The following is a 22,032-nucleotide window of genomic DNA, read 5'->3' as shown; positions in this document are numbered from 1 at the left end:
CATACAACAATTTGTAAGTGAAGAATCATGGCACATAAAGTGTCCATGCCCTTGTGCATACTTCTCAAGTTCCTTGTTCATGTAACAAAGAAACGAGCACTAATGTTTGCGTTAACTAAGGGTTGTTCAAAGCAACTCTTACTTCTTCATACAACAATTTGTAATTGAAGAATTATGACATTAAAAGTGTTGTCCTCTTTATGATAGACTTATCTAACATGTTCTTCCAATGATACATTATCAATTGGAAGATTGCGAGGATGAGACTACTTAGGTACATATACAAGCCATTAAAGACAATCTATGGGATTGTAGTACCAAGTCCGGAAACTAAAGCTTTCGGCTTTTTCTTTGTCAAGTTTTGGATAGCGTTTGCAAATATATTGGTAAATAAATACATAACGAATATAAATTGATTGATTTTAATTCATTTGATCCGGGTCTTTAAATCAAATAGCACCACCCACTATTTTTGGCAAATTCCATATCCCTCATTGGAATTCGAGAGTTTTGGAGGAACCTCTTAGTAGGGTATGAGAGACTCATCATTACCAAGCCCACCTCACAATGATATGATGTTGGCTAGCATTAATAATAATGAGAGAGTACGCTTACTCATTTGCATCTCTTGCAAGTACCTATCTTATTTGGCCTCTAGAGAATGAAGCCTCACAATGATATGATGTTGGCTCCATTGCACTTAGTTAAGTCATTCCCACCATGCAAGTTCGAGTAGGGGTTCAAGAACAACCTCACAATGATATGATGTTGATCATTCTTGTTGCATACCTTCACAACATCATGTATGCATATAAAACTCCTCCTGAGTGTAAGCACGCACTTTGTACTCTCCCATGATAGGGTGAAGTCGATGTATGAGTCACAAACGATCGGAGCCTACCATGGTGGAAGGCCACGAAAGAGTGTTCAAAGCACTCTCATGCTTATCAACTTAATAATGATTTGGTTGAGGGTTTTAGATCTCATCACATATAAGCATGCATTTTAATCTTATTAAAACAATTTGATCGTATTACAACTATTAGTCCATGTGATTGATTTAATTGTATATGATACTCCCACTATGCTTGTAAAATGGTTTTTAAAGCAAGAGTATATGGTACTACTAACATAAGGTTTGCATTCATTGATGGACTATATAGTTGCCTTAGGGCCTTAGGATGACTATGAACCTTTGATTCGATCCAACACGAGCCTAGTGTTGAATCTCGGTCTAGGGATGATGATTGATTTTAGTTACGCGTTTAATCACATTAAGGCGTGTTTTCTTATTGGACGTTTGACCCTCTACTTCATTTTCATGCATATCAAATAAAGCAAGAAAGAAGTACTTCAAAGTAAAGAAGAGCTTATGCTCTTTTACAACATTTGATCAAAACAAATTACTTTAAAGTAAAGAAGAGCTTATGCTCTTTTACAATATTTGATCATATCAAATTACAACCAAAATCTAATCTACACGTTCCCATGGTTCAAACAAATTTGAGACGGTCTTTCACATAGCTCAATTATCGTAGGCTTAGGTTTATAATCACCCTTTCTTTAATTAATTAACGCTTTAACTAATTAAACTTGAATGCAACATTTTCATTTGGTTTTTGTATCCATAGAATTGATTTAAATGGAGCTAAATGAAATGAAAATCCAATTCTCATTTAAAGATACAAAACTATTTTGTTCTCAACTAATTTGGGCCGAAAAACAATAACCTCAACCATTGGGCTATATTGCAAAACACAAACTTTTGAGGTCACTTTGTAAAAACAAAAAAGTCCACTACTTCATGTAACTACAACTAGAACCCAAAAATTTCATCAAAATACAAAAACTTCATTAAAGGAGCAAAACATTTTGTCCTTTAGTGATTTTGGGCCTTTACGTAAAAATGTAAACTTTCGGGTCAAAGTACAAATACACAAAAGTATCAAAACTTTATGTAATTGCATAAAAGCCTCAAAAGTACCATATTTAATAGGGTGGCCGATTTTGGATGAGAGAGGGTGTCATAAAACTTTTGAATTTTTCAACAAAAGTAAAAGGTGATGAGTAGGTTTGAAAAAGTGATTTCCATAAAACATAATTCCTTGAAACAAGGAAAATGTATAAGTGATTGGTATGATGTGAATAGTAGAAAAGGTATGGGTATTGATTGAAAATTCAAACCATCCATCACTAACAAAAACTTTATGTAAACAACCAAAAACTTTGAATCAAAATACCCAACCTTTTTGTTCTTGCCAAAAACATAACAAGAACAATGAAGAACATCCATGAAAACCCATAAGAGCTCCATGAACATTTTTCACCCAAAGACACCCCTAAAACTCTCAAACTTAAGGGAAAAAACATATTACCATACTAGGGTACTTAGGGGTTCCTAATGTCACTTTAAAACACTTTTAACAAGACAAACATGAACCCAAAAATCCACCCTTTGGATTTGGCAGAATTTCCCCAAAAACATGGCACCAAATTTTAGCTCCAAAATTCATGCTCATATGAACTACATCTACAACATTTGAGACAGCAAATTTTCTAACAAAATTTAAATTCAAAGAAGCAAGAATAAAGCTTGTAACAATTACAACATTCAAATCATAAACTATGAAAATACAAAACCCAAAAGGATTCACCAACTACTAGACCTAGGCTCTTGATACCACTTGAAGGAAATTTTGTAAAAAACATGTTTATTTGAGCAACATCTATGGCATGCAATTAACAATTAAAGGCGGAATCATGCATGTATGCACTCAAAAACAAAACATTACCCATGAAATTCAAAACCTAGTAGTTATGTGAACCAAGACTCAACTCAAGAACAAAGTGAGTTGAGAAATTTTATACCTTTGAAGCACCTATTTGCTTAGCAAAGGTTAATTGCCCATGTGAGGGCCTTCTTTCCATTGTCACCTTACTCCTTGGCTCCATGGATGTGGATCGAGGAACTTTGCTTCTTGGCTCCATGCCTTCTTGGATATGGATGGAAGAATTGGTTTCTCCAAAAGTCCCCAAAGTTGGAGACCTCTAAGTTCCGACACCAAGGATGGTTGAGGAAGAAGATGAGTGGCCATGGAAGAGTTAGATGCTAGTAAACTCTCCCATGGTGGCCGGCTATTCTAGAGAGAAAAGAGAGAGAGTTTTTCTCACTTTTCATCCTTAGAAAACCCTAATAAGGATGGAGCAAAGATACCCCTTCTATGCTTTCAACTTTTGTATGCATTTTGGACCAAAAGGGCCCTTCCTCTCTCTATGGCCTTTTTTCCCAAGCCTTTGGGCTGTTTTAGGCTTCTTGAATTTTGTTTGTTAAGTTGTCATACAACTTAAGCTAATGGGCTTGACGATTCGAAACCCAATTTAGGCTTTAAGGCCCAAAACTAACTTAAGGTTTAAAATGAACTTATTCGTTTGATTTATTAACATATTAATTAATTCTTGCCATAAACAATTAAACCATTTAATTTTCCTTACTCATCTCCGTCAAATCCTTCAAGCATTACCTTATATGGTGTGCGATCCATTAGGTTCCTTTTAGCGAGGCAGTGGGCGATTAGAACTCTTTCAAATCGATTATGAATTGAAACTTACTTTCAATTCTCCCTTAGTGATTATACACGTTTAGGGCTTCCACAAACCATGAGTGACACCTAGCAGTATGTCATGGTTACCCAAGCTAATCAGAAGAGGTGGAGAACCTATTCAGTTTAGGATTACAATGCAATACGGTCTTTCTCTAATACAATACTCTTGACCACATTGTTTAGTTTGATAGTTTATTCATGTCTACTATCCAATGTGATTCATTTACTTATATGATTACCTTGAATGTGATTTGGAATGACTTCCTAAATCTCATTCATACTTTGGCCAAAGATTCTTAATCATATCATAGAGTATTCTCCCTCAAACAGTTTGAAGGTTAGAGATCCCTTGTTGCGCATTCACTTGCCTCCATGGCTAAGTGGCTTAACCCCAACTATGTCATGGACACCCTCGGATGGAGTGACTTTGACATAGTCAAAGATCAAGGACCTAACCACAAGACAACTATGATGCCTCAGGTCAAATGACTACTTTGCATTATCCCAACCATGAGTTCTCATGTGACATGAGTATAAGAACTCCTTGTTGATTGCGTTCAATGACCTCATTCTCTATTGAGCACGTACGTACTTGTCTTGGTGTCAGTCACACCAATAACTCGAGACCAATCACTCTCCCTAAGAGAAGACATAGCACATACTGATCTTAACGGACTGTTAATGCCCAATTGGCAATCCTATGATCAGGAACGTTTAGGATATGTATACGAAAGAGAATGGTCTCATGAATCTAACTTCTTTAGATCGCATTCTCCCAATTACATATTCCTTGGACTTATCGTTTAAGCGTATAGCATTTATATGAGACGGCTTCAAACAATAATCTTTGCCCTTTAAATTAAACTATATTAGTTTAACATGTGAAAAGTCCGTAAAGTATCATCATATGATTGGTTTTAGGGCACATTTCCAACAGTAGGCAGTCTAACAAAAAGATTAGATGCAGCCATAAAGTATCTGAAAAATTATTACGCATTTGGATCTCGAGCCCATATCCTGGAGGCGGGGTATGTTTGAGATATGGGTATTTGGTGATATCACGTGTCGATCCTAAACGTATATCGGGATTGGGGCGTGACAGATTTAATGTATTTAAATTTTTGAAATTGCCCAATTAGGTTTTAACTTAAAACTTATTTTAGACTCAAATATTGAAGAATGATTGGTTTAGTTTAAAACCTAAATTTTGTTAGGCCAACCTTTTAAATCCCCGGCCTAAATTGTAGGTTAAATTTGCCCAAACTTTAGATTTTAACTCAAAACTTATTTTAGGCCTAACTGTTGAAAAAAGATTGGGTTAGTTTAAAACCTAAATTTAGGTTTTAACCCAAGGGTTGGAGATAGTCTAAAGGGAGGGATCTCCATTTTTTCGAAAATTAGGGATTATTATGGGACCCATTCCACATCAAACTTCAACGCTCCAAACCGTTTATTTTGTAAATATCAATTCATATATCATCTATACAAAACTTCAATTCAATCCAAAAGCATTTTCCCATTTAATTGTGGCAAAAAAGTTTCTTTAATTTTTTTTTTTTTTTGGAACAAACAATATTATTTACACTAATGGGGAGGAGGGTGAGCTTGGCCTCATAATGAGCTATCAATAATATGGTTCAAATTCGTCTTTGGCAATAATCAAACATAAAACCTCTCACTTACAAGTGAAGAGGAAAACTACTAGATTGTAATACTAAGTAACAAAGTTCAATATTTCTTAAAACACAATGTTTGTCATTTTTTTTTAACTCAATTAGATGTCTCAACTATTGTGTTTCTTAAAACACAGTCTTTGTCATTTTAATACTTTGCAAAGAGAATCTTTGAGGTGCAACTTCAAAATAAACAGTTTGAATTGTTGAAGTTTGATATAATGTGGGCCCCTCAACTGATCCCAATTGTTTGAAAAAAACACGAATCACTTTCCTTAAAGAATCTGTCAATAAATATACATTTCCATAAAAATAAAAATAAAAATCAATAATACTGCAGGCATTTTGTTTCCTCACTCCTGGACCATGCGCCCATCAAGCTTCAGAACCCACTTTTAAGTTGGGCTCTCATGTCTCGGAGTCTTGGGCTTTGATTGTATATGGGCCGCAGTTCAAGTAGCCCATATCAAACTAGAAAATTATCAACTTATACAACCAATTACCCTAAAAATCTCATCAACAAAAAAAAATGAAATCTCAAGGATTAACCTTATAGCATCTTTCTTTTCAAAAAAAAAAAAAAAAAAGAAAAAAAAAAGACACCTTATAGCGTGGATAAAGAAAGCTCAATACCGTGTTTAGACAATTAGTGACCCCAAAATTGCTTTAGCTGTTAGAGAATGAGCTATTTGTAAATACCACGTAAGACTCGTTATTTTTTTTTAAATTAGTAAAATTAACCGAATATTAATATGATTTAATGATTAAAAAAAAAGTACAAAAGTAAAAAGAAGTGCGGAAAAACCTCATCATAATAAAAGATGATTGGAGTTGGCAATAAACTCACGGGCCAAGTCCAATAATCCTCTTGAGTTGTCGAAAAAAAAAAAAGAATAAATCAAATAAAAATATTCCGAAGAAATAGTGGGTTACCAAATCGGAAAGTTCAATGCATTCTCCAAATATCTTTTGGTTTGGAGATGAATAATTCAGTTTCAAGATTTTCGTGGAGTCAGCAAAGACTTAGACACGAGGACGGACGAGTCTTTTCCAATCAAGGGAGTCAGATGCTATATTAATCAAGGGGTTCCTCTTTTATATTCTATTTAAATTGTTATTGCTTGTTCAAGAGTTTTTGTACCTACTACTTAGTACTACGATCTAGTGATATTTTTGTTTACTTGTAAGTAAAAGGTCTTAGATTCAATTCTCGCCAAAAGTGAATTTGAACCGTATTATTGCCAGTCCATTGTGAGGCTTAGCCAATCCCCCCTCTTCTTAGTGTAGATAATATCGCTTGTTAAAAAAAAAACAAAACACAAAAAATATCTTTTGGACCTTCTCTTCATGAGAACAAGTTAGAGAGTCATTTACTTGTTCAAGATCATTTGATTGTTCTACAATTTAGTTATTCTTGTACGGTACGTACATTCTTTTTAGCTAAGAATTTCGTATGTATTTTTTTTACTGAAAAGATGAGAATACCCCTTGGAATTCAATTTTCATTAACTAAAACCCACAATTGTAAAATTTTCTAATAAAAACCCAATGACTAAGCTCCAACTAAGCAATATCTATAATTAAGTATAACTTGGAAAAATTGGTATTTTTGGATGTCTAAATTACCCCTAATATCATTGACTTTGGGTCTATTACTTGTTATCTACATTTATTTTATATTATTTCATTCAATTAAACTTTTTGAAATGTTTATGCAGATTTGGAAAAGAAAAATTTTAGTGTCATGATTTCAATGCATATCAATAACAAAAATTACATGATATTAGAGTTTTGATTCCTTATATAGTTGCTTTCACATTTATGTAAAACTGAGCATTTTTTTTATCCTTTTCAAATAATTGTAACAGGTAAATTAGTATTTTTCATAAATATACAAGAGAGCTGTTATACTCACCCCACACTCCTATTTCCTCACCCACATTTTGATGAAAAATTTAATGACACATTTAACCTTTTGTAAAATGACTTCTAAAGCCCTAATAAAAATTAATCCTAAATATTTTATAGCCAAAAGAAAAAAAATTAAAGAACACGAAGAGAACGCACTAGCTTTCTTGGCAGCTTGTAAGTCTTAAAACCCTTCACGAGGGAGTGGATTAAAGTGTAAAATTACCCAATTGGTTTTATTTTGAATGTTGATTACAAACCTTCTTCTTTGTTAATTACCACCAGATCTTCAAATGTACTAGTTGTTCCATTGGAGAATACGGACATCATGGATTAAAGGCCTTGTGAGGTTGGGCATTACAGATGTGCAGGACTACCAATTCCCATCTTGAACTGGAGAAGACATGCAGTGGAACCTAAAACTGGCACTGAGTTTCCTATGATTTTGGACGATATTTTGAAAGGAGAGAGTAATTCCAATTTAAGTTCAGAGGTTGGTGTTTTTACTTTTGTTCTTCTTCGTGCAAGGCAGCCATGTTTAATATCGACACTCTTTTGAAGAATCATTACAAATATACTAGTTTTTAATTTTTGAAAAATAGTTAAATTAATGGACATTTTGGGAATATGGTGGGTGAGAAAAGAGTGTTTTAATTTTTTTAACTTTTCATAAGTGGTGAGTAAATAAGGTTGTGGGGTGGGTCTAGCAGTTCTCATACACAAATGTTGTTTTATTCAAAATTACCGATATTTTACATATATAAAATAACAATATAAGTTCCAGGTAAAATAATACATACAAAATAATTTACCTACAAAATAAATAAATAAATACTGTTTCATTCAAAAGTTAAGTTATTTGCATACACACACACATAAATAATAATAATAATATCAAAATGTGCCTAACATATGTAATAATACATGCAAAATAATTTACCTACAGAATAAATAAAAATGTTGATTCTCACATCGCGGCCTGGGCCCCCACCGCATCTCGGGCTCAACTCCACTGTAGCACGATATTGTCCGCTTTGGGCCCAAACCACGCCCTCACGGTTTTGTTTATGGGAACTCACATGAGAACTTCTCAGTGGGCCACCTATCTTGGGAATGCTCTGGCGCAAACTCGCTTAACTTTGGAGTTCCAATGAAACCCGAAGCCAGTGAGCTCCCAAAAGGCCTCGTACTAGGTAGAGATGGGAATATACATATAAGGCTTACAGGATCCTCACCCCTAGGCAATGTGGGATGTTACAATCCACCCCCTTAGGGGCCCGACGTCCTCGTCGACACACTTCCGGCCAGGGATTGGCTCTGATACCAAATTGTCACATCCCGGCCCGGGCCCCGACCACATCCCGAACTCAACTCCACCGTAGTACGATATTGTCCGCTTTGGGCCCCGACCACACCCTCACGGTTTTATTTCTGGGAACTCACACGAGAACTTCCCAGTGGGCCACCCATCCTGGGAATGCTCTCACGCGAACTCGCTTAATTTTGGAGTTCTGATGGAACCTGAAGCCAATGAGTTCCCAAAAAGGCCTCGTGCTAGGTGGAGATGGGAATATACATATAAGACTTACAGGATACTCACCCTTGGGCGATGTGGGATGTTACATTGATTAATTGCAAACAACCATAATAATATATAATAAAATGTGCCTAATGTATACATGCAAAATAATTTGCCTATAATGATTGTCAAACAAATATATGAAATGGAACAAATGATGGTAAGACAAGTATAAAGTAGATACTTTTGTAATTTACCTACAGAATAAATGAATGTTGATTGATTGCAAACAACACATAATAATAACAAATGTGCCTAATATATGTAATAATACATGCAAAATTATTTACCTATGTTGAGGCACAAAATCAGTGAAGACTTTGGTACAACAGAAAGTGTTAAGTTTGTGGCCTTCGCTAGATTGCTCTGATCACTAGTATGGATAAGTATGTAAATGGATAGAGATAGGGAAGCAAACACAAAATGTACGTGGTTCACCCAGATTGGCTACGTCCACGGAGTAAAGAACTTCTCATTAATTGTGAAGGGTTTATACAAGTACATAGGTTCAAGCTCTCCTTTAGTGAGTACAAGTGAATGATTTAGTACAAATGACATTAGGAAATATTGTGAGAGAATGATCTCTATTTATAGAAGAGAGTTTCTAGTTTCATTCTGACATTAACACGTGTCGTGTTGTGATTAGCTTCTGATGTTGACACGTGTCGCGCTATGATTGGCTTCCGATGTCGACACGTGTCGCGCTGTGATTGGCCTCCTGGTTGGAGGGAAACTTTTCTGCGTCCTTGACGGTATAACTTTGACCGGTGCTCAGTAGTTTCAGGATTGGTCAACTATGGTACAAACAGTGCTCCCCTAAGTTCCTGAGTGAGGGAAGCTCCTCGGTTGGGGACTTGTAAAATCCAAGCCATTGAGTAATCACGAAACTTCTAAGTACCGAAGTGTGGTATCATTTTCACTCGCTTTATCTGTCTCATACGTAGATGTGGCATCTTCTCTGGAAGTACTTTTCTTCCATCCAGGGGTGGTATCTTTAACCGATGAAGATGCACAAGGTAATGTATCAATTTCACTTGAAGCTTACTTGTAGTTTCAGGCTTGGTCAAGTGCGATACAAAACCCTATAGTAGGAGTCCCTCAAGTCACCGAGCTAGGAGATTTGCCGAAAGAAGTAACAAACAAGGTAAGCAATCAGACTTCCAAGCAAGCAACCTAGATTGGAGGTTCGACTTCGGCTTCCGGTTGATTGTTCTCCTTCTCCTTATGTCGTAAACAGCAACAAGGATAAGGAGAAGCAAATGGAGAAAAGATGATATGAGATACTTTTGCTTTTGAAGAGGTAACTTTCCATAAGCTTATTCTTGAACTGGGCTGGAGGGTTTTCTGGTTTCCTCCAGAGTATAAGGCCGACTCAAGAATTTGAGGGTCAAAACAAGTCCATCAAATCAAGAGTGCGTTCAACCTTGATGATATGGGATACTTTTGTTGTTGACGAAGTAATAGATGAATCGGCACGTGTTCTGTTGCGCTTGTCTCCACATGCTTCCTTGTATCCTTTTCACTTACCCTATCTGTTCCTCAGGCAGATGTGGTATCTTTTCTGGACATAAGATGTTGAAGATGAGTACTCGAGAGAAATGCCAGGTAAGTAATCAGGCAAGGGGTTCCAGGCAGTCAGTTCCTGACTGGAAGCTTGATTCCAAGTGTTGACTGATTGCTCTCTTTCTCCTTGTCTTGCAGGTAAGAACAAGGGCAAAGGAAAAGATAGGGAAAAAGCATGATATGGGATATTCTTGCTTTTGACCCTTATGATATGAGATACTTTTGCTCTGGTGTGGCTGGTTTGCATAGGTATTATTGGGGAGGAAGAAATCTGAGTATTTCAAGAGGCTTCGTTGGGAGTGCCCTCTCAGATATGAGGAAGGGTTGAGCATTTTTGCAGGTTTGCCTGTCCGTGGAGGATGGAGGTCGACATATATAGAAGTCTCCCTAACAACAAGTAGTAATGTTATTCCTTTACCCTTCTTGGTCGTAGCAATGTAGTGGGAGTTGCAAGCTTCACGTGTTTTAACTTTGTCAGAGCACTTTGAAAAAATGGTATGTGGTATCTGGAAAGCTGATGTTACGTGTGAAGATTGCAGACAAGCTTTATCCAAGGAAATCTGGCTCTCGAAGTTCGGAGAGCGATGCCTCTTTGGTTTTCGAACAAGTAATCCTGTCGGGGATCTGGCTCTCGAGATTCAGAGAATGGTGGCTCTTCGATTTTTGAGAAAGCAATCCTGTTAGGAGTCTGGCTCTTGAGATTCGGAGAGCGGTGCCTCTTCGATTTTTGAGAATGTAATCCTGTTGGGAGTCTGGCTCTCGAGATTCGGAGGGTGGTGCCTCTTCGATTTTTGAGCAAATAATAATGCTATTCCTTTACCCTTCTTGGTCATAGCAATGTAGTGGGAGCTGCAAGCTTCACATGTTTTAACTTTGTCAGAGCGCTTTGAAAAAAATGGTCTGTGGTATCTGGAAAGCTGATGTTGCGTGTGAAGATTGCAGACAAGCTTTATCCAAGGAAATCTAGCTCTCGAAGTTCGGAGAGCGGTGCCTCTTCGGTTTGCGAACAAGCAATCTTGTCGGGGATCTGGCTCTCAAGATTCAGAGAACGATGCCTCTTCGATTTTTGAGAAAGCAATCATGTTGAGAGTCTGACTCTTGAGATTTGGAGAGCAGTGTCTCTTCGATTTTTGAGAAAGTAATCATGTTGAGAGTGTTTTCTCGAATGTGAATAAAGGTTGGGCATTTTTGCCAGTCTGCCTTGCCACGGAGCACAAAGGTTGACACACATTAGGACTTTCTAGTTATCAAGCAGTGGTGTTGTTCCTTTACCCTTATGGGTAATAGTACGGTAGCTGGACCTTCAAAATTTATGTGTCTAAACTTTGTCAGAGATCTTTGGCAAAGTTATCTGTGGTACCTAAGGAGCTGATGTTGCATGTGGAAAGTGGTGCCTCTTCGAGATCCGGAGAGTGATGCCTCTTCAGAATTCGGAGAGTGGTGCCTCTTCGATTTTTGAATCAACGGCTCTATTGCCCTTTCTTTTATAAGGGCACCAATTGTGTGCAAGGAATACATTCAGAGAGTTATTGCTTGTAGGAATTTTCCCCTTACTTCAGAGATTTATTGCACCTCATTTCTCCTTCATCATTTCTGAGAATGTCTGGCCCATCCGACCGTCGTTTTGACTTGAACTTTGGTGAAGAGGCAGCCATGCCTTCTCAAGACAACATATGACGCCTATCCTTCTTATCCCCTACTGGTTCTCTTACCGTTAGGGACTCTGTGATGAAGAATGATATGACCGCTGCGGTGGTGGCCAGGAACCTTCTCACTCTCAAAGATAACAGACTACTTTCCAAACGGTCTGATGATTTGGCTGTTAAGGATTCTCTGGCTCTTAGTGTTCAGTGTGCAGGTTCTGTGTCTAATATGGCTCAACGCCTATTTGCTCGAACCCGCCAAGTTGAATCATTGGCGGCTGAAGTGATAGGTCTGAAACAGGAGATCAGAGGGCTCAAGCATGAGAATAAACAGTTGCACAGGCTTGCACATGACTATGCTACAAACATGAAGAGGAAGCTCGACCAGTTGTAGGAATCTGATGGTCAGATTTTACTTGATCATCAGAGGTTTGCGGGTTTGTTCCAAAGGCATTTATTGCCTTCGTCTTTTGAGGCTGTATTGCGTAATGAAGCTCCAAATGATCAACCTTCGATGCCTCCTCCTTCTGGGGTTCTGTCTAGTACTGAGGCTCCGAATAATCACCCTCTGGTGCCTCCTTTTTGGGGGGCTCTGCCGACTGCTGAAACTTCTTCTAAGCAACCTTTGTGAAGGCTCCCTCTTGTTTGTTTATTTTGATTCATGTATATGTACATATTTATAACTTATCGAAGATATCAATAAACAAGCCTTGCTTCATTTCAACGTATTGTGTTAAATACACCAAGGCCTTCTTCACTAAGTTCTTTGAATTTTTCCTTTTGTTGAAGCTTGTATTTTGAAGCTTTGTGAGTGAAGCATGTAGGTTGAGGTAGTGCTCCCGTAATTTCCCAAGTGAGGAAAACTTCTCGTTTGGAGACTTGAAAAATCCAAGTCACTGAGTGGTTGTGAGACTTCCGAGTATCAAGGTGCAGTAGCATATGGTAGGAGTCCCCCAAGTTTCCGGTCGAGGGAGTTGACGAATGAGGCACTTCCTTTCTAAATGATAGCCCAAAACTCCTTCTTCATATATGTTTGTTATGAAAGTTGTTAGGCCCAAAGAAGATAAGGCCTAGGCAATTTTTTCTTTTCTTTTTTTTTTTGAAATTTTTTTTTTTGAAATTTTTTTTTTCGAATTTTTGAATTTCCGAAAAAAAAAAAAAAATATATATATATATATATATATTTTAAAGCTTTGTAGGTGAAGTTTTGGTGTTGAAGCTTTGTAGGTGAAGCTTTGAGGTTGAAGCTTTGTTGGGTACTATGAATTGTTTTTGCTTCACACTATCTTGATCAAGATAGTGTGAAGCTTTTGTAGGTGAAGCTTTTATGTTGAAGTTTTTGTGGGTGAAGCTTTTGTGGGTGAAGCTTTTGTGGGTCAAGTTTTTGTGGGTTAAGCTTTTGTGGGTGAAGCTTTTGTGGGTGAAGCTTTTGTAGGTGAAGCTTTTGTAGGTCAAGCTTTTGTGGGTGAAGCTTTTGTAGGTCAAGCTTTTGTGGGTCAAGCTTTTGTGGGTCAAGCTTTTGTGGGTCAAGCTTTTATGGGTGAAGCTTTTGTGTTGAAGCTTTTGTAGATGAAGCTTTGGAGTTGAAGCTTTGTAGGTGAAGCTTTGTTGGGCACCATGAATTGATTTTGCTTCACACTATCTTGAAGCTTGTGGGTCAAGCTTTTATGGGTGAAGCTTTTGTGTTGAAGCTTTTGTAGATGAAGCTTTGGAGTTGAAGCTTTGTAGGTGAAGCTTTGTTGGGCACCATGAATTGATTTTGCTTCACACTATCTTGATCAAGATAGTGTGAAGCTTTTGAAAATTTGTAGTTGTCCTCCATTAATGAAGCTTTTTTTTGGGAAACTAGAAATTTGAAAATGTGGGAGAGACAACATATACAAATTTTGCTTCCACACTGTTGAGCAAGAGATTGTGATACAAGCCACACCTTGTAGTAGTCAAAAATTTGGATGAACCATAAAAATTGAATTTGTTTCGAAGGTCTGAGAATTATAGTTACCCTCCATTGATGAAGCTTTTGTTAGCACCATAAATTGGTTTTACTTCACACTGTCTTGATCAAGAGTGTGTGAAACTTTTGAGAATTATGGTTGAACTCCTTTGATGAAGCTTTTGTTGGCACCATAAATTGGTTTTGCTTCACACTGTCTTGATCAAGAGTGTGTGAAGCTTTTGAGAATTAAGGTTGCCCTCCATTAATGAAGCTCTTGTTGGCATCATAAATTGGTTTTGCTTCACACTATCTTGATCAGGAGTGTGTGAAGCTTTCTACGAGTTGTAGTGTTTGCATTGTTACAAAGGGGAAATGTTTGAAGCAGATGTAAGAGGGCTGAATAGCTTGATCTTCGTATGCCATGCACTGAAGTTGTTGTTGGCTTGCAATAAGACTTTGTTGGTGACTATAACTCTTGTTGGGCATAAGTGCTCCCCTAGTTGAGTTGTCAAGCTTGAATGTTTTTTATTATTTGTGAATGCTAGGAGTTCACATGTACAAGTTGTACCACTCGTCTTCTGGTAGGTGGAATGAATGGTGAGTTGCTTTCATCACTTGGTTGGTGGTACGAAGGTGATTTCCTTATTCCCCTAGTTAGTGGTATGAATGGCAAGTTGCCAAATGATATTAGAGTACGGGTTGTACATTTCATCACCTGGTTGGTGGCATGAATGAGAGTACAGGTTGTACATTTCATCACCTGGTTGGTGGCATGAAGATGGGTTCCTTATTCACCTGGTTGGTGGCATGAGTGGCAAGTTGCCAAATGATATTAGAGTACGGGTTGTACATTTCATCACCTGGTTGGTGGCATGAAGGAGAGTACGGGTTGTACATTTCATCACCTGGTTGGTGGCATGAATGGCAAGTTGCCAAATGATATTAGAGTACGGGTTGTACATTTCATCATCTGGTTGGTGGCATGAAAGAGAGTACGGGTTGTACATTTCATCACCTGGTTGATGGCATGAAGATGAGTTCCTTCTTCACCTAGTTGGTGGCATGAGTGGCAAGTTGCCACATGATATTAGAGTACGGGTTGTACATTTCACCACCTGGTTGGTGGTGTGAAGGAGATTACGGGTTGTAGATTTCATCACCTGGTTGGTGAGAATAAGGGCAAGGTGTCTAGGCACATTGTAGCAAGTGTCGAATGACACAAAATATGTTGAACCATTTCAAAGAACAGTTAGCTTATGTATGAATGTGTTGGAATGTATGATTGAACGAATATACTGTGAAACTGTTCGTTTATTTGTATAGTCTTGTTGACATATACTTAGACTTTGTTTCATGTTGGAAGCATTCATGTTGAAGCTTTAAACCCGAGTGTTTCATTGCTAGGAATGTAAGAGGATTAAGACCGAGTTGTCTAAATCACCTCTTTATTGTATTCATGCCAAATAGTCTTTGTTACATAGGATGCCGAACAGCTGAAGCTTAACACTTGTACAATGTGAGTTTACTTGTAATAGTACTTCAAGTGATCAGCGTTCCATGGATGGCCAAGGGTCTTGCCATCAAAACTTCTAAGCTTGTATGAGCCAGGGCGACTGATGCCAACAACTTCAAACGGTCCATCCCAGTTTGGACTAAGTGTTCCTTCACTCGGGACTCTGTCGCAGAGTAATCTTTTCTTTAATACCCAGTCCCCCACTTTGAAAGAACGAGGTTTGACCCTTGAGTCATAGTAGTTGGAGATGCGCTGCTTGTAGGCGACATTCCTTAAGTGACCCTGGTTTCTGTGTTCCTCGACTAGATCTAAGTTGAGGGTAAGTTGTTTGTCATTTTCACTTTGCACGTAGTTCTGGACTCGGAACGTTGCTTGCTCAAGCTCAACTGGGACAACTGCCTCTGTACCAAAGGCAAGTAGAATGGGGTTTCTCTTGTTGATGTCTGATACAAAGTGCGATATGACCAAAGGACTTGGGGTACAAATTCTGGCCAACAACCTTTAGCCTTGTCCAAGCTGGTTTTCAAAGTTCGCTTGATTATTTTGTTGATGGCTTCAACTTGTCCATTAGACTGGGGATGAGCTGGAGAGGCAAAACATAAGTTGATGTTGAACTTAGAGCAGAACATCCTGAACTTATTGTTGTCGAAATGTCGCCCGTTGTCAATGACTATTGCATTGGGAATGCCAAATCTGCAAAGGATGTTCTTCCATACGAAATCTTCTATTTTTGCCTCAGTAATGGTTGCCAAGGGTTCTACTTCGGCCCACTTTGTGAAGTAGTCAACTGCAACGATTGCATAGCGAACCTTGCCCTTCCCTGCAGGCATTGGGCCGAAAATCAAGTCCCCATTGGGCGAAGGGCCAAGGGCTGATTATAGGAGTGAGCGGCTCGAAAGGGGAGTGAGGAATAGTTACGTAGCGTTAACACTTATCACATGAGCGGGATATTCTAATGGCATCTTGTTGAAGTGTTGGCCAGTAATATCCTTAACGAAAAGCCTTGTGTGCTAGGGATTGAGATCCAGCATGATCTCCGCAAACTCTTTCATGTATTTCCTGAATGACAGTTTCCGCCTCTGCAGGCGTAAGGTATCTTAAATATAGTAGGTTAAAACCCCGTTTGTAGAGTTGGTCATTAATGATCAAGTAACGGGTAGCCTTGTATCGAATCTGCTTAGCTTGGACTTTGTCATTTGGAAAGGTGCCATGAGCAAGCAATCTATAAATCGGGGTAATCCAACTATCTCCTTATTGTAAGTTGTACACTTCTGCAGTCATGGTGCTTGGTGCTGCCAACAATTCAACCTGAATTTTTCTCCCAATCTTGTCTTCCACCGCTAAGGAGAGGCGAGCCAAAACATCTGCATGACTGTTTGCCACTCGAGGAATTTGGGTGATCTGGTAGTGGAAGTGCTTGAGCAACAATTGTGTTTGTGCCAGATATGCTGCCATGGAGCTATCCTTAGCGTCAAAGTTGTTGGTGACCTGGTTAACCACCAATTGGGAGTCACTAAAGATATCAATTCGTTTAACCCCAAGGTGTTTGGCCAAACGTAAGCCTGCTAGGAGGGCTTCATATTCGGCCTCATTGTTCGACTCCTTGAATTTGAAACGAAGAGCATACTCCATCGCCACTTTGTCAAGGGTCGTAAGGACTAATCCTGCTCCACAACCCTGTTGGTTGGACGAGCCATCAACATATAGACTCCATGATGGGGCTATTGGTTCTATTTTCTGAGCTTCTGAGGGTAATGAAACCACTTCTTTAGGCGTAGAAACAATGTCAACATTATATGTGAAGTCGACGATGAAGTCTGCCACTGCTTGGCCCTTCTCAGCTGGCTTTGGTTGGTAGGAGATGTCAAACTCACCCAATGCTATCGCCCATTTGATCATTCGCCCGAAAGTGTCAGGACTTTGGAGTATCTGTCGAAGAGGATGATTGGTAAGCATGATGATGGAGTGTGCTTGGAAGTAAGGGCGAAGTTTTCGAGCAGACATGACTAATGCTAGAGCCAATTTCTCAATGTTGGAGTATCGTGTCTCTGCATCTTGTAAGGCTTTGCTAGCGTAGTAAACAGACCATTCGACATTACCATCATTTCGAATGAGAACGGAACTTACTGCTGAAGCCGATACCGACAGATAGATAATGAGAGTGTCACCAACGTCAGGTTTGGAGAGCAAATGGGCTTTACTCATGTAGTCTTTGAGGTTCTTGAATGCCTCAGCACATTCATCAGTCCATGTAATGTACTTCTTACTTCCCTTAAGTGCTTTGAAGAAATGAGCACATCTGTCTGTGGCCTTAGAGATGAACCTAGTTAAGGCTGCCACCTTCCCAGTAAGGCTCTGGATGTCTTTTGAAGTTACCGGTTCCTTCATGTCGAGGATTGCTTTGATCTTCTCGGGGTTAGCCTCAATGCTTTGTTGGCTTATCATGAAACCTAAGAATTTGCCAGAACCTACGCCGAAGGCACATTTGTTGGGGTTCAACCTCATTCGATACCTCTTAAGAATGGTGAAAGTTTCATATAGGTCGGTGATGTATTGGTCAGCATATTTGCTCTTGACTAGCATATCATCAACGTAAACTTCCATGCTCTTCCCAATCTGTTCGGTGAACATTGAATTCACCAGTCTCTAATAAGTCGCTCCTGTATTCTTTAGGCCAAAGGGAATGACTTTATAGCAATATAGTCCTCTGTAAGTAGTGAAGGCTGTGTGTTTTTTGTCTGGAGGGTTCATGAGGATTTGGTTGTATCCTGAGTAAGCATCCATAAAGCTCAGGAGTTCACACCCTACTGTAGAGTCTATAAGTCTGTCTATGAGAGGAAGAAGAAAGTTATCCTTTGGGCATCCTTTGTTTAGGTCGGTGTAATCGACACACATTCTCCACAAGACCTTTTGGAGCAGGAGACTTTCCTTGGTCGGATTCTTCTTAACAAGGACAACATTTGCTACCCACGTTAGATAATTGACTTCGTGGACGAAGCTTATGCCTTTGAGTTTTTCAACTTCTGCCTTCATTGCCTCGTATCGTTCAGCGTCATAGGATCTTCGCTTCTGTCTCACTGGCTTGGTCTTGGGGTCAATACTTAAGCGATGACAGATGATATCGGGAAAGATGCCTGGCATATCCTCGTATGACCAGGGGAATACCTCAGTGTTCTCTTGTAAAAAAGAGATCAATGCCAACCGAATGGGTGGTGACAAGATGGTGCCAATCTTCACCATGCGATCTAGATAATCTTTTGAGATAGAGACCTTCTCCAACTCTTCAGCGGGTCGTGCTTGCTGGGTGAAAGAGTCATCTCGAGGATCGTTGGGTTGACTGTTGCCACTGTGAAGATCCAAGTTGGCTTCGTCTGGGCTGGTCTTTATGACTTAGTCATGTATAGAAAGGGTTTCCTTGGGCACAGGCAGGTGCTATTGCTTGATCGAAGTGTTGTAACATGATCGTGCACTAAGTTGATCTCCTCTGATGTAACCATTTCCATAAGGGGTTGGAAATTTCATCAACAACATATGTGTGGATATTATGGCCTTGAGATCATTGATGCATGTGCGTCCGAAGATGACATTATATGTCGTTGGGCAATCAACCACCAGGATGTTAGTGGTAATGGTAGCTGTGTAAGGGCCTGTACCAATGGTGAAAGGTAAGTGTATGCTCCTCAAAGGTTGCACGATATCACCGGAGAAGCTTATCAGAGGGGAAATCGAGCGATCGAGCAAGTGTTCAGCTACATTAAGCTCAGCAAACATGATATTGACCGAAGCTTCCGTGTCTACCAGGATTCGCCGTACTTCAAAGTTGGCTATGTGAGCTTCCACGACCAGTGGGTCATTGTGAGGGTAGATGATACCTCTTTCTTCCTTAGGGTAGAAACATATTGGATCCCAGTTAGGCTTTTGACATTTGCCTCCTCTGATGTTTTCCACATGAAACACTTGGTGACCAATCCTTAAAACTCATTCGCTGTTTTTCATGGCTCTGTTGGAAGATTCAGATATGGGTGTGCCGCCACTTATGGAATATATCACATTCACTTGGAGTTAGTTACGGTTATCCCTTGAAGGGTGAAGGAGGAATTGATCAATTTTTCCTTCACGCGTCAAAGCTTCAATATGATCACAAAAGGTGATACATTTCTCGCCATCATGGCCGTTATGCTTGTGGTAGCAGCAAAACACCCCCGTGTTCTTCGTGGGCTTGTAATCCGACTGCCTCGGCATTGGCTTCGGTATCAGGTGTGCTATGCTGGGGTAAATGGCCACGCATGTGGCGTTCAAAGACGTGTATGTCTCACACCTCGAGGTAGGGCCTGTCCTAACACGTGCTTGGCCCACTGCGTTGACTGCCTGGGGACAGGCATTATCGTGGCGATACCCTTGGTTATCGCAATCGTGTCCCTTACTCCTTTTACTAAAATGAGACTGGTGAGGGGTGGTTGTGGGGGGGGTTTCCCTTGATATGTCATTGCTGATAAGGGGTGGTTGTGGGGGGGGTTTCCCTTGATATGTCATTGCCTCAACGGAGGCATGGTTGTAAGCATGTGCCATCACCTCAGAGTAAGTCTTCCAAGTGTTGGCATTGATCATGCACTTGAAGAAACAATCACATAGGCCTGCCGTGAAGGCTTTGAGGGCAGTCTTGTCGTCTACCTCGGCACAACGGGAATACTCATGGTTGAAGCGGCCAACATACATACGTAATGACTCGTCTGGCTTCTGGCGAATAGTGTATAAGTCATCTGCAAAGTGCAAGCCATCGGTCTGGAAAATGTGTTGAGAAACAAACAGTTTTTTCAATTCATCAAATGAGTTTACCATCTCAGGTGGAAGACGGAAATACCAGTTTAGAGCTCCGCCAGAGAGGGTGGAGGGGAAGAGAAGACATCACTCTTCGTCGGTGTGCATCCGGTATGCCATGGTGGACTCAAAGAGGTTAAGGTGTTTAATCGGATCCTCTTTTCCAGTATAGAGTTGCAAGCCAAGCTTCTGCTTTGTCTTTGCTTGGAGGGCGGTGTTGAGGATCCTCCTTGTAAGAGGGCCACGCCTAGGTTGGTTATAATCAGGTATCTCAGCTTGTCGTTCGGCCTTCAACTTGTTTACTTCCTTAAGGAGTTATAAGACAAGTAGGTCCTGAGTGGAGTCATGTACCACTGGAGCTTTCTTTCGTAAATCTCCATCTCCTCTTGGAAGTAGGAAGGTTTGATCAAAAGCATGTGGTTTTTCCCTGGACTCGCCATACTGACTTCCAAGGTATGTTTGTCGGAACATCTCTGAGTCCCCTATACCTTCGTGTTTCTCTAGGACTTATTACCCTTTCCCCAAATTGGTAGCCGGCCTGGGATATGGGAGGGGACCGAGTCTTTCAGAAACCCTTAGGTCATTGATCTTCGAGCATATGTGGAAGGGATTCTCTTGACGTTGCTTTAGGAAGTCTCAGCAGTCACGATAAACGGCTTTCGATCACTCCAACCCTTCTGCAAGGAGGTGTCTTCATCCACTTCTCCTGCTTCGGGTCAAAGCAGCTGGGTTGAGAGAAGTCTCATGTTGATCAATGTTTTGATGATTAGCTCACTCCTCATCAGAGATACCCATGTCGAAGGAAGGTGACCCTCCGTGTTGGGGGGCACCCAGATGATGGTTGATGTCCACAAGGGCAACAAGCTCACGTGTTTGAGTACACAGAGTTTCATAGAGTGTCTCAAAAAGCTTCTCATACTGCTCCTGGAAGACCTCATTCTTCATTGCTATCTTATTGTTTTGAGCTTCTAGCTCATCGACTTTAGCTTGAAGAGCAACCCTCTTTCCTTCCTTCTTTCGTTGCTTCGCACTAGGTGCAAGAGGGGTGTCATTCTGTGTGTTGTGGCTTCCTTCGCTCCCCATGTTGGAGAGGGATGCCTGGTCAAAAGAGAGTGTATGAATGGTGGAAACCAACTTGACAAAGCTGAAGAGAATGGGAATAAGTGTCGTTTCCCACAGACGGCGCCAAATGTTGATGTACAAAATCAGTGAGGACTTTGGTACAACAGAAAGTGTTAAGTTTGTGACCTTCGCTAGATTGCTCCGGTCACTAGTATGGATAAGTATGTAAATGGATAGAGATAGGAAGCAAACACAAGATATACGTGGTTCACCCAGATTGGCTACGTCCACAGAGTAGATGAGTTCTCATTAATTGTGAAGGGTTTACACAAGTACATAGGTTCAAGCTCTCCTTTAGTGAGTACAAGTGAATGATTTAGTACAAATGACATTAGGAAATATTGTGAGAGAATGATCTCTATTTATAAAAGAGAGTTTCTAGTTTCATTATGACATTAACACGTGTCGTGTTGTGATTGGCTTCTGATGTTGACACGTGTCGCGCTATGATTGGCTTCTGATGTCGACACGTGTCGCGTTGTAATTGGCCTCCTGGTTGGAGGGAAACTCGTCTGGATCCTTGACGGTATAACGTTGACCGGTGCTCAGTAGTTTCAGGATTGGTCAAGTATGGTACAAACAACCTACAAAATAAAATGATGTTTTCAACCAATTGATTCAAAGTTAATTAATTACCTATATTCTACTTAAAAATATAAGTAATTTATTTCACAT

The sequence above is a fragment of the Malus domestica genome, chromosome 06 (assembly GCF_042453785.1).
Source record: "Malus domestica chromosome 06, GDT2T_hap1".
Classification (NCBI taxonomy): domain Eukaryota; kingdom Viridiplantae; phylum Streptophyta; class Magnoliopsida; order Rosales; family Rosaceae; genus Malus; species Malus domestica.
The sequence above is the reverse complement of the archived record's forward strand: the minus strand, read 5'-3'. Positions refer to the sequence as shown.